The following is a 13,345-nucleotide window of genomic DNA, read 5'->3' on the forward strand; positions in this document are numbered from 1 at the left end:
ACCCGTCGCGACCCCTAGCCGGGTCGTGACAAAAGTGGTATCAGAGCGGTTCGGTCTTAGGAGGTGTCTACGAGCCGTGTCTAGTAGAGTCTTATTTATGGTGTGTTGCGCGCCACATCAATAAACAAGAGGCTACATGGCATTTAGGAAAAATGACCATCTTTCTTCTACGAGATCGTGCAATAGAACTGCTATGTAAGATTTCCTTTATTCTAATTGTGCGTTATGATTTCAGTGATGCCGCCAAAGAAGAAGCAAATCCGCGCGATATTAAATGCCGCCGGTGAAGGCACCAGTCGAGAACCTCCAGTTGAGTGGGGACACAGCGAGGCTCAGGATGCCACTTCCTCGCATGCCACTCCCACTTCTTCTTCTACCTTGCCCAATGTGGAAGGGCAAGCAGGAGCCCCAGCTCCAATTCCTCCGCCGGTTGCTTCGGGCCAACAAATGACCGAGGCTATTCAGTTATTGACCCAGTTGGTGGCTGCACAAGCACAACGACAGAATGTGGGTTCAAGTGATCGGGCAGCAAGTACAAAGGCCCGTGATTTTATGAGTCTAAATCCTCCGGAATTCTTCGGGTCAAAGCCGGAGGAAGACCCACAAGGTTTTATCGATGATATATTGAAGCCATTGAGGGTTGTTCATGCCTCCGAGACTGAATCCGTGGAGTTGGCATCCTATAGACTCTGGGATTTGGCGGTATTATGGTACAATAATTGGGTATTATCAAGAGGGGAGAATGCTCCTCCTCCGGTTTGGCAAGAGTTTGTAGATGATTTTACTCGCCATTATTTGCCACCCGAGGTCCGCCGAGCTAGAGCGGACAGGTTCCTGAATTTAAAACAAAGAGGCATGAGTGCTCGAGAGTATAATATGCAGTTCAATTCTGTCACGACCCGACTAGGGGCCGTGACGAGTACCCGATACTTGTACCGAGCACCCCTTATCTATCGTATTACCTGTACCTCTTAGCAAGCCGTGTAAACCGAGCCATTTTTTTTTCCTTGAACATAAACTAATAAAATCCGTTATTACCTTGTACAACAATATTAACATGCCAAAACACTATACATATATCTGTACCTGACTGACTGTACGTATCTGTCTACGAGCCTCTAGACATAGTACACTTATACATAGAAAGAGCCGGGGTGCTACCAAGCCCGAATGTATATGCATAAAATAGTACCGCTGAAGTGAGGCTCCGGAACAACTGGAGCGCTGTCAAGTGCGGCTGGTAGAGCTTCTAAGGATCACGTCCACCTGTCTGCTGACCTGCGCGGCATGAAACGCAGCGTCCACAAGAAGGGACGTCAGTACGAATAGTGTACCGAGTATGTAAGGCATGGAAGACAATGCAAGCAATAACATAGAGTGCGATTAATAATATCATGGAGTCACAGGACATATAATGAGGCAAGAAAGTAACCTGTACATAGGAAGGCCCCTTTTTGGGCGGCTATCATGCATGGCTTGTCTTTCCCTTTTTAAAACATTTCCCCTCCATGAACGTAGAAAATAGAACTTATATTATGTCGTATCTTGTCGTATCGTGTCCTATCGTGCCCTATCGTATCCTATCGTGGCATATCAGGTCGTATCCTATCGTGGCATATCAGGTCGTATCCTATCGTGTCTTATCATGGCATATTATATCGTGTAATGTCATGTCTTACTACAGCATGTCGTATCGTGTTATATCATGTCAATGCCATAGTATAGTGTGTCATAGTGTATCATGCCATAGCGTAACTTGTCATATCATAGCATATCTTATCATATCATAGCATAGCTTGTCGTAGCGTATCATATCATGGCATAGCGTATCATAGCGTATCATATCATAGCTTAGCTTTCCGTTGAAAATCTTTTCTTGTTCATATATATATATAAAAATAGAACATGTCATATTGCCGAGGCGTCGGCAGCCGATCCATTTAACCATAAATACACATCCCGCGTCCGGGCATCCCGCGTCCGGGACGATATCATGTCATGTAATGCCAACTGATCAGGTGGATATGCGTGTATAACGCTCTGCCCTTATTCCCATCTTCCCCGTATACATATGCATACATCATGTACATATATCAGCGTCTATAGCGCTCTGAATCTTTTATCATATACATATACTGGTATCATGTACGTATATCAGCGACTATAGCGCTCTGGATCTTTTATCATATACATATACGTGTATCATATACATATATCAGCGTCTATAGCGCTCTGGATCTTTCATCGTATACATATACGTATATCATGTACATATTTTATAAACATATATATATATCTTATATACATATACATGTCTTATATACTTTTACATATCTTATATACATATACATATTTTATATACATATACATATTTCCATTAGAATGGTACAGTACTTATCGTTTGATAATCGGAACGAGGATCAAAAGTTTCCTTTGGATTCTACTCCCAAAATAAGTCAAACGGAGCAATAGGGAAAATCCGGGAACAATGGGCCCACCTCGGGTCAAATGAGGCGGCGTACCAAATTTATGTACATTATATTTCATGACGTCACTTGTGAGGGTTTTAAGGTAGTCGGGTCATATTTATGCCAGTTCTAGATGTTTAGGAAGTTTCTCCAATATTTTACACAATTTCTAATTCAATTCTACTGAATGAAAAAGGGGAAACTTTAAGTGCGAATTCTGGGAAATAGAGTTGTCCCCGAGGCTCGTACCCAACTTATTACGTTTAAGACATGCCATAGAAGGAAGGGTGAAGCCTTACATACCTTTTCCGCTTCATACACGTCTCCAAAATCAAGTTTCAAGTTCGCCAAAATCTACAATTTGGTCACAATTACCAAATGTTAATTGTAAGGCTTTAAGATTTCAATCTTAACCAATACTTGTCTACAAAAATTTAGGCAGCATCTCCCCTATAAATACACCATCCCCAAAATTCAACTTAGCCAATTTTTTATCAACAACAATCCGGGAATTCAACCCGGCCAAACTATCAACACAATGACAACAACCATGACTACAAAACACAATATAACACAACTAGTCTTCTTTCCAACATAATGCAATAGCTTTCATTCCAACTTCACATTTCCAAACCAATCTCAATGTTTTTACATTCATTACTAATCAAGATCATTACAATATAATTCGGAAGCATTTCATATCGTTTCTACCAAATATTCACAAGATATACAAAATATACAAACTTTCCACCAAAACCGTAATCCATCCAAAACTTCTAATCTTCAATCTACATATTCATAACATATTTCCATCTTCCAATTTCATCAACCATAATCATAATTTGCACCTTAATAATTTCATTTTCATAATTACATAAATCTACCATAAAATCACAAAACTTCTCATAACCACTTAACAACCAATCTTTCATGCCAATATGGACTATTATCCTTCCAAATTCACCAACTAACATAATAATTCACATTTAAAACTCCACTTCTATAATTACATAAAAACTTCATTAAAATCACATAATTTCCTATAACTATTTCCAATAATTTTCCATGCCAACTTGAACCATTTTCTTCCATTTCCAATATAAATTTCACCATAACCACAACTAGAATACAACATAAAATTCAACTCATACTATTTATACAACAATATACATATATGTCCACTTACATATATGCATACCCACTTTGTAAACTTCCATATTTCCATAAATTCTACTCATTTCTACATACTACAACATAAACCAACCTTCATAACATAATAAAAAGGGATTAATTCTTACCTTTTTCTACAATCTTTTTCACTTGACCAAGTTGTCAACTTGAAGAAACAAGTGCTCTTTCTTCCAAAATAATTACACCAAGTTGTAAAGGACCCTTTAATTAGTAGGAATACCACATGAAAATAATTTTTGGAGAAAGATTTCAAAGGGCAAAAATTTGCAAGCTATGGCCTTTAAGCTTTTGTTCTTCTTTTTGTTGTTTTTCTCTTTCTCAAATTTTCTTGAAGTTTCTAAGACTAATGATCCCTTCTAGTCTTATTTATCACATGAAAAATTAATTAAGTGACATGGGTTGGGCCAGGTATGGCCGGCCACCCTCACTTTTGGGCCTAAATTCGTTTTTTATTTTTTTGGGCCAACTCGGTTGATCCCGAGTTGGGCCTAGCCCACTGACCTTTCGACCTTAAAACGTCCATATCTCCTTGTACCGACGTCACCTGAGAACCCACGACCTATGGTTGGAAAGCTAATTCAATTATCTACAACTTCTATTTCTTGGTATTTTTCCAAATTCCAAACTTATAATACCGTTTTTGCCCGTAGAAGTCAGATCACCCGAAAACGTTTTCTTAAAAATATTCGTTTGGAGGACTTCCACTTTGATTTGGCCCAAGGGTCCTTCTTGAGTTGTGTTTAACTTCACATATGTGATTCATATGACTTTTCAGATGTCCCAAAAAAAATCTCGATGTGTGGGCCCCACCTCAGCTTACAAATAATCCGACGTAAAAAAATACGGGATATAACAAATTCATTGACAAGATATGCTCCAGCTATGGTGGAAGACATGGAAGACCAGGTTTACAGGTTTGTGAGTGGCCTAGGGCCACATTTGTAAAGAGATTGTCTGACGGCCTCCTTGCAAGACGGGATGGATATTTCCCGGATACAGGCCCATGCCCAGAATCTCGAGGAACGACAACGACAGAAAGGAAGTGATCATAATGGTGACAGAAGGCAGGGTAAGAGGGCTAGATCTATGGGAGAGAGCAGTGAGTATAGGGGGGGACCGAGACAGACACATCCCAGGCACTCAAGTCAGTCCGCGACTAGTGCGCCCCCCAGATTATCAGATAGGAGGTTCGATCGTACTTTTCAGCCGGGTCAGGGACAAAGTTCGAGAGCCTCATATTCTCAGTCCAGGAGAGATCAAGGTCAGCAGAGGCCCCCAGTACCGCGGTGTAATCAGTGCGGTAGGTTGAATTCGGGACAGTGTCGCCTAGGGTCGGATGCTTGCTATACCTGCGGGCAAGTCGGTCACATGATGAGGGACTGCCCCTCAGCGAGAGATAGGGCTGGGACTCAGCCCACAGGTTCAGCAGTTGGTTCTTCGTCAGCGCGCCGGACAACACAGACTCCCCAGATGACAGCAGGTAGAGGCAGAGGTAGAGGGGGAGCATCCACTTCAGGTGCTGTTCAGCCTCGTGTATATGCTCTAGCTGGGCGACAGGATCTTGAGTCTTCCCCAGATGTCGTCACAGGTATATTGTCTATATTCTCTTGTGATGTGTATGCGTTGATAGATCCTGGTTCTACATTTTCTTATATTACTCCATATGTTGCCGGTTGTGTTGAGGTGAAACCCGAGTTCATTAAACCCTTTGAGGTACTTACTCCGGTTGGTGAACCCGTGATAGCAAGACGGGTATACAGAAATTGTATTATTGTGATATGTGATCGTCAGACCCAAGCTGATTTGATTGAGCTAGAGATGGTTGACTTCGATATAATCATGGGTATGGATTGGTTGGCATCGTGTTATGCAAATGTTGATTGCCGGACAAAAATGGTTCAATTCCAATTTCCGGGAGAGCCCGTGCTTGAATGGAAGGGTAATGCAGCATCGCCGAAGGGTAGGTTTATTTCCTACCTCAGGGCGAGAAAAATGATAGCAAAGGGCTATATTTATCATTTAGTTCGGGTTCATGACACTGCGGCAGAGCCGCCAACTTTTCAGTCAGGTCCGGTGGTGAATGAATTCCCAGATGTATTTCCGGATGAACTTCCAGGTCTTCCACCAGAAAGAGAAATTGAGTTCGCTATTGATGTGTTGCCGGACATAAAGCCTATTTCTATTCCTCCTTATCGGATGGCTCCGGCAGAATTGAAAGAACTAAAGGTACAGTTGAAGGACTTGCTCGAGAAGGGATTCATTAGACCTAGTTCATCACCGTGGGGAGCACCGATCTTGTTTGTGAGAAAGAAAGACGGCTCGCTACGAATGTGTATTGACTATAGGCAATTGAATAAGGTGACGATAAAGAACAGATATCCACTCCCAAGGATTGATGATTTTTTCGATCAATTGCAGGGTGCCAAGTGGTTTTCCAAGATAGATTTGAGGTCGGGCTACCATCAGGTGAGATTTAGAGAGGCGGATATTCCAAAAACGGCTTTCAGAACGAGATATGGCCACTATGAATTTCGAGTGATGTCATTCGGGTTGACTAATGCCCCGGCTGTATTTATGAATTTGATGAACAACATATTCAGGCCTCTCTTGGATCTGTTTGTGATCGTATTTATCGATGATATTCTGGTGTATTCTCGCACGAAATCGGAACATGCAGATCATTTGAGGATTGTTCTAGGCATTCTTCGAGCCCGGGAATTATATGCGAAATTTTCGAAGTGCGAGTTCTGGCTGAATTCGGTAACATTTCTAGGCCATGTTATTTCCGATGATGGTATTCGAGCTGATACTCAGAAAATCGAAGCGGTGAAAACTTGGCCAAGACCTACGACGCCCACAGAAGTTCGTAGTTTCCTGGGTTTGGCAAGCTATTATAGGAGGTTTGTAGAGGGATTTTCATCTATCTCGGCCCCATTGACAAAACTAACCCAGAAGGCGGCTAAATTCCAGTGGAACGACGCTTGTGAGCGTAGTTTCCAAGAGTTGAAAGACAGATTAACCTCAACTCCAGTTTTAACACTTCCAGAAGGATCAGAGGGTTACGTGGTGTATTGCGATGCTTCGGGTGTCGGATTAGGATGTGTATTGATGCAGCATGGTAAGTGTTGACACCCAATTTTGTCCCTCATTTTATTTAATTTTATTCACTCGGGCGTCTAAATTTACTGACGAGCTAAATACTTTATTTTCACTACTATTTATTTTCGCTACTTTTATTTTCAACATTACGAGCATTACTTTATCACAAATTTTAAATGTTCGTCATCGTTTCATTTTCGGGTTTGGACTCGTTAAATTAATTACAAGACAACACTTTGTAAAATCCTTATTTTTCTACACATTAATTATTAATTGTCTCCACATAGTATATATTGTACTAATTGTTAAATTAGAAGCCCAAAAATAACTAAATAGAGGAGGAAGGATCAACAATTTTTAGCTAAATTAATGGCACAAAATACAAATACAAAATTATTCCCCTACCCAAATAATCAGCCCACATTTTAATACCCAGCCCACCTTTTAAGTCCATTACTCAGCATCCCATTACTCTGGACCAGCCCATACCCGTTTCTACCCTACCCGGTTTACTCAAATAAATGAACCACTAGGGTTCATTCCACTTCAGCCGCCTCCTTCACATTGTCCTCTCTTCCTTCTTTCCTCTCACCATCGCCGCTCCCCTTCCCGCTCCCGTCTCTCTCCTCACCCTCCTCTCCACTTCCCCTTGTCCCTCACGTTCTCTCTACACCTGCTCCACTTACCCCTGTCCCCCGCCTCGTTCTGCCATCTCCACACACACCTGTCCCCCACGCCTTCATCTTCTCTCATACGCTCCTCTTTTTCTTAAACCCGAATCGGAAACCAATAAAGAGGACCTTCTTCAGACATTTAGAGGGGGGGATTCAGTTTTGGAAGGAGAGGGAGAATCGTTTTAGGGGATTTTCAGATTTTGAGGATCGATTTTTGGATTTTTGGAAATTGATTCAGTGTTGTGAGGGACACAGACAATATTAAAAAAATTTGATCTCTCCTTTCCGGTGAATTTTAGCCGGGAATTACTCAGCATTTTCAGAGACCCCACTATTTCCAAGCTTGATTTTTCCTTTTTTCGGTGAACTGTAGCCGAAACCAGTAATTACTCTATTTTCATTGTTCGTTTTTGAAACATTAGTTACTTTAATCGGGTTCGGGTTCGTTCGAGTTCGAGCATAGATTCGAGACCCCAACGCCTCAGTTCATTGCACATAAAAAAGGTAAACCTCGATACATTTTTTGCTTATAGTCTTTAGATTCTTCTTTAGTTGAAATTTTGGCCCATTCTGTTATGTTTAGCAGTTATGTAGTTTCTTTGTCGTCATGTTATTTGTTTGATGTTTGGGAGCTGTTAGGATAGGTTGATAATTACTAAAAATGAATTTGAAAGACGTATACTGTAGTTTGGATGTTTAGACTGAATTTACAGGACTTAGAACCTATTTAAAGTCGAATATACATAGGATATACAACGGATTATCAAACTAAGAAGAAGATATACGTTCGATATACATCTGACATACACATCGTGGTGTGTATATCTTAGGTATACTGGGTGTATATGGTTAAAACAGGTAGTAATACATAAGGCCTATATGTTAGACGAGTAAAGAAATGTGCTCAACTTTCTGCCCATTTATATGTTATCCGAATCTGCTTGATGCTGTACATGCTTAGTCTAAAAAATAGTATGGTTTGAATGCAAATTGGATAGTTTCGTCGATTTCTGTACGCTACTATAGTATATAATGTATTCTGTCTAAGATGGGCATAAGTTTCGCCTTACAAGTGATTTTCATTTTCGGCCTTTGCATAGACACTATGGTATATTTAGTAAAGGATTGTATATCTTTAAAATGTGCTCATGAATCATGTCCATGTACGTCTTCTCTGTAGTTGCGAATGAAATGTTTATCATGAACCAAAATGTCGATCTGGCACTGTTTGCATCACTCTGCTCTCAGATCCAAAATCTGATTTTCTTAGATCACATCTCATCTTGCTTCGCATTGTTTTAAGACATTTCTGCCCGTGACCGAACTAAAACTGTTCCATTTATGTTGGGTCTGCTTTATTCATTTCTTTTGTTACTTGTACATGTTATTGGGCTTACGCACATTCTAATACCTATCTAACTAAGTTAGAAACACACACACACGCACGCGGCCTGGTTTCCCCTTGTATATTCCCTTCTCTTTGCTGCTGTTTAATTTGGATTAGTTCTGTTATATTAATGTGGTAGCCTTGTTCCTGCTAAATTAAAATTAACAAGACTATGTGACTAGTGTCGAAAGTTTTTTTGGTATAGTGTAGCTGTTGAGATGGTATAGTCTTAAGAGATGATCTGGTTGATTAAAACTCGTTATTAATTTAGTTTAGTGCACTCATGCTGCTCACTCATGTTTTGTGTTGAATCACTATATGCTAAGTCGGGATAGATGTTTAACTCTGAAAAATATTAGATACGGCTGTAAGGTGGTCCGGAAGCATGTCGTTATGTTTTACTTGAGACATTAAAATCTTTACCATTTGATACATGAGTGTTTCAGTCAAGTATCCCCTGTGAGAAAACTATGAATGAGCATTTATGTTTCAGTTTAGCTTGTGGTTCGTGTAGTGAAAAAATATGTTCTTTAAAGAGTTTCTTTCAAGATAGAGATCACGTTTTAGGTTCTATATTTATGTCCAAGCTCAGTTAGGTGCCAGATGTGTGTTCATTTTGTTGGAGTCAAGATTTTAAGATTTCTTTTATCTTATATTCTAGATATACATAATAATCTAGGAATATTGTTTTAAGAGTGAATTGACTTTTAAATTAATCTCATGCTCCAATAGGGGATGTAATAAATATTTTAAAAGTAGTAATAGCTATTTGTTGAATTGAATAAGCATGGAACTATGATGGATAATGACGTTGCTTCATGAGGCCTTGTTCAAAATATATATGCTGTTTCTTAAGGTAAAATAGGAAATATGTTTGTTAAAGATGGCAGTATCACTCTTTTCTTTTCTATGATAAATAAAGAAAGGGTTCGTCATTCAATATTTGGTTAGTCATGTTTAAAATGCTGAGGAATTGTGATAAATTGCCCTTCGATCTAGTATCGCAAATACTTGTCTCATTATGTGATATGATCCCGAATGCGGACATTTGCTTCATTGTGTTATCTAGTCGTTCTAATTTGTTACTTTTCTTTATTTTTCATGTACACCGGAGCCGAAGAGTTTCACTTTGAAACTCAACGACACCACTTACGAAGCCCAGCCGCAAACAGATCACAACAGTCCAAATGGGCCAAGCCCATTTACATTATATCTACCCCTCTATTTTTTATTTCTGTGTGCATTTAACTTGTATCGTATGACTAACATTTGTGCTTGTTAATTAAGATAAAATTTAGTAACATTAAGGGTTTTAGTTTAGTAATGGGTAGTTAATGTCACAAATTACATTCATTTCTATTTTTAAAACTATTTATAGTATCTATGACATTTATTTGAGTAATTGATTTTTAAAATAGCATGACTACATCTTTTGGCTAAGGGAATCACAATTTATGTTTACTATTTTAGAAGTTTAAAACGTCAAGAATCTTACATTAATGTTAGCCTATTCTAAGAAATAAAAAGCAAATTAGTTTCAACGGATAACCATTTTTTTACTTTAGTTCCTTTCCAACACTTGAAAATATATTTGTTTAAAACAACCTTCGCACAATATACGTTGAACTAATAGTCTTTCTATAAAACTTTATTAAATAACTCTTTTAAATTTGTTAGTCATTTTCTCCAAAAACACATAAACATTACACATCCTGTTTCTTTTAGTTCTTTTGTAATTAAACTCTTTTATGCAACTATTACTTTTCTACAAGTTTTATTTTCAATAACATTCTATTTCTGTCTATAACTTTAGCAATACTTTCAAGATATTTTCTTAAATATTTAAAAATACTATATTTACACTTAAGTCTAACTAATCATAAGTCTGGTCGGTTAACCATTGTTAATGGGTCTTAAAGGGTGCCTAATACCTTCCCTTTAGACTAATTGAACCCTTACCTAGAATCTTAAGTTTCGCAGACCTTAAACAGAGTTAACTTTAAACATAACTTTAATAAACTTTAGGTGTCCTAATTCACCGTAAATAATTAGGTGGCGACTCCTTAAAATAAACAAAAATAGGAATCTCCAATATGTCGTAATTCTATTTTAATCCCGGTTAAAATGGGTGGTGACAGTAAGGTTATTGCATACGTTTCGAGACAATTGCGGAAACATGAAAAGAATTACCCAACGCATGATCTCGAATTGGCTGCAGTCATTCATGCCTTAAAAATGTGGAGACATTACTTGTATGGTGTGCACGTGGATATCTATACAGATCACAAAAGCCTCCAGTACATTTTCAAGCAAAAGGAATTGAATCTGCGACAGAGGCGGTGGTTAGAACTATTAAAAGATTATGATGTTGACATTTTGTACCACCTCGGGAAGGCCAATGTAGTAGTCGATGCACTTAGCCGCCGATCGATGGGCCGTTTATGTGAAGTCCCTCCGGAAAGGAGAGAAATGGTTCAAGAAATACATCGGTTGGCTAATCTTGGAGTGCGTGTGCTTGATGGGGGTGAGGCAGGTACTAGTATCAAAGATTCTACAGTTTCGTCCTTGGTTATGGAAGTGAAGGAAAGGCAACGCGAAGATCCTCAGTTATGTCATTATAGAGACGTATCTCATGGAAAAGAAAACTCTTCGTTTGAAGTTTCTAGTGATGGGGTTCTCAGATACCGAGGGAGATTATACGTGCTGAATGTGGCGGACCTGCGCCGACGAATCTTAGCAGAAGCACATTGTACTCGGTATTCTATACACCCAGGTGCGACCAAAATGTATCATAATATAAAGATAATGTATTGGTGGGATGGTATGAAGAGAGATAGCGGAATTCGTAGCTCAATGCTCAAATTGCCAACAAGTGAAAGTTGAGCATCAGAAGCCAGGAGGCTTATTGCAGGCTATAGAAATACCTACTTGGAAATGGGAAGTCATCAACATGGATTTCATTGTGGGATTACCTCGCTCTCGGGGTAAGTATGATTCAATATGGGTGATAGTGGATAGATTGACGAAAGCAGCCCATTTTCTCCCAGTCAAAACGACGTACGCAGCAGAGGACTATGCAAGGCTATATCTCAAGAAAATCGTGCGGCTCCATGGCATACCATTGTCTATTATCACAGACAGGAGAGCACAGTTTACAGCTAAGTTCTGGAAGTCTTTTCAAGAAGGTCTGGGCACGCAAGTGAAATTTAGCACAGCATTTCATCCACAGACTGATGGGCAAGCCGAGCGTACCATTCAAACCTTAGAAGATATGCTCCGGGCGTGTGTGTTAGATTTTGGTGGAAGCTGGGATGATCATTTACCCCACATTGAATTTTCATATAACAACAACTATCATTCTAGTATACAAATGGCTCCATACGAAGCGTTATATGGAAGGAAATGTAGATCTCCAATCGGATGGTTCGAAGTAGGAGAAGCACAATTAGTGGGCCCTGAATTGGTCCAGCAAGCAATAGAAAAGGTCAAGGTGATTCGAGATCGGTTGTTGACAGCCTAAAGTCTCCAAAAGTCCTATGCGGACAACCGCCGACGAGATTTGGAGTTTCAGATTCATGATTGGATGTTCTTGAAAGTGTCACCAATGAAGGGGGTGATGAGATTTGGCAAGAAAGGGAAGCTAAGTCCGAGGTATATCGGACCCTACAAAATCATCCGCGAGGTGGGACAGGTAGCCTATGAACAAGAGTTGCCTTCAGAGCTTGAATCAATCCATCCAGTCTTTCATGTTTCAATGCTCCGCAAATGTGTTGGAGATCCCACAAAGATTGTCCCAATAGATGATGTGCAAATAGCGGAAAGGTTAACTTATGAAGAGGTGCCTATTTCCATCTTAGATAGACAAGTGCGAAAGCTTCGAAACAAAGAGGTAGCTTCAGTTAAGGTCCTGTGGCGGAACAACAACCGAGAAGAAATGACTTGGGAAGCGGAAGAGAGTATGAAGTCAAAGTATCCTCACTTATTCCAACCCCCAGGAGAAATCCAAGACGAAACGCCAACGAGATAAGGTATGTATACACTAATTTTTATGATTTTGGTCGTGTGTGGCCACAAATATGTTGCTATTGTGATGTAGCCCTGTGAGGCGATGATATTATGGGTTGTTGTGACAGGTTAGTAGTGCCATAGTACAGGGGAAACTCTGGCGAAATTTTGGTAGAATTCCCGAGCGTTTAACATTCGAGGACAAATGTTCCCAAGGGGGGGAGAATGTTACACTCCGGAAAAATTTTCGTTCGCGCACAGTGGATCGACTGGCGAAGGACAATTTCGAGTATCGAACTAGCGATGTCTTAAAGATATTTAGGAGAAGAATTACAATGCCCCTTATGTTGGTAATTAGGATCCAAGTGAGTTTCAAGAAGTACCCACAAGCCAAATATGGGCACAAGGGCGAGTTAAGGAAACACTTTCAGAGGATCTGGTTTGTAGGGGCCAAAACTCCATTTTTAAGTCGGAATTTGGGAAAAACACCACAGTATAAAAGTTGTAGATAATTGAAATAT

At 39.6% G+C, this 13,345-nt stretch overlaps 1 long non-coding RNA gene across 1 annotated transcript; it reads right to left on the reverse strand.

Moving 5' to 3' along the window:
• Positions 1-1,199: 1,199 nt before the first annotated feature.
• LOC132619012 (uncharacterized) lies at positions 1,200-3,867 on the reverse strand. Its single transcript, XR_009574462.1, has 3 exons — positions 3,767-3,867; positions 2,772-2,822; positions 1,200-1,278 (listed from the first exon to the last, which is right to left on the reverse strand). It is a non-coding gene; the product is annotated as an uncharacterized LOC132619012 (long non-coding RNA).
• Between the last annotated feature and the right edge of the window lie 9,478 nt (positions 3,868-13,345).

This window comes from Lycium barbarum, chromosome 11 (assembly GCF_019175385.1).
Source record: "Lycium barbarum isolate Lr01 chromosome 11, ASM1917538v2, whole genome shotgun sequence".
Taxonomy (NCBI): domain Eukaryota; kingdom Viridiplantae; phylum Streptophyta; class Magnoliopsida; order Solanales; family Solanaceae; genus Lycium; species Lycium barbarum.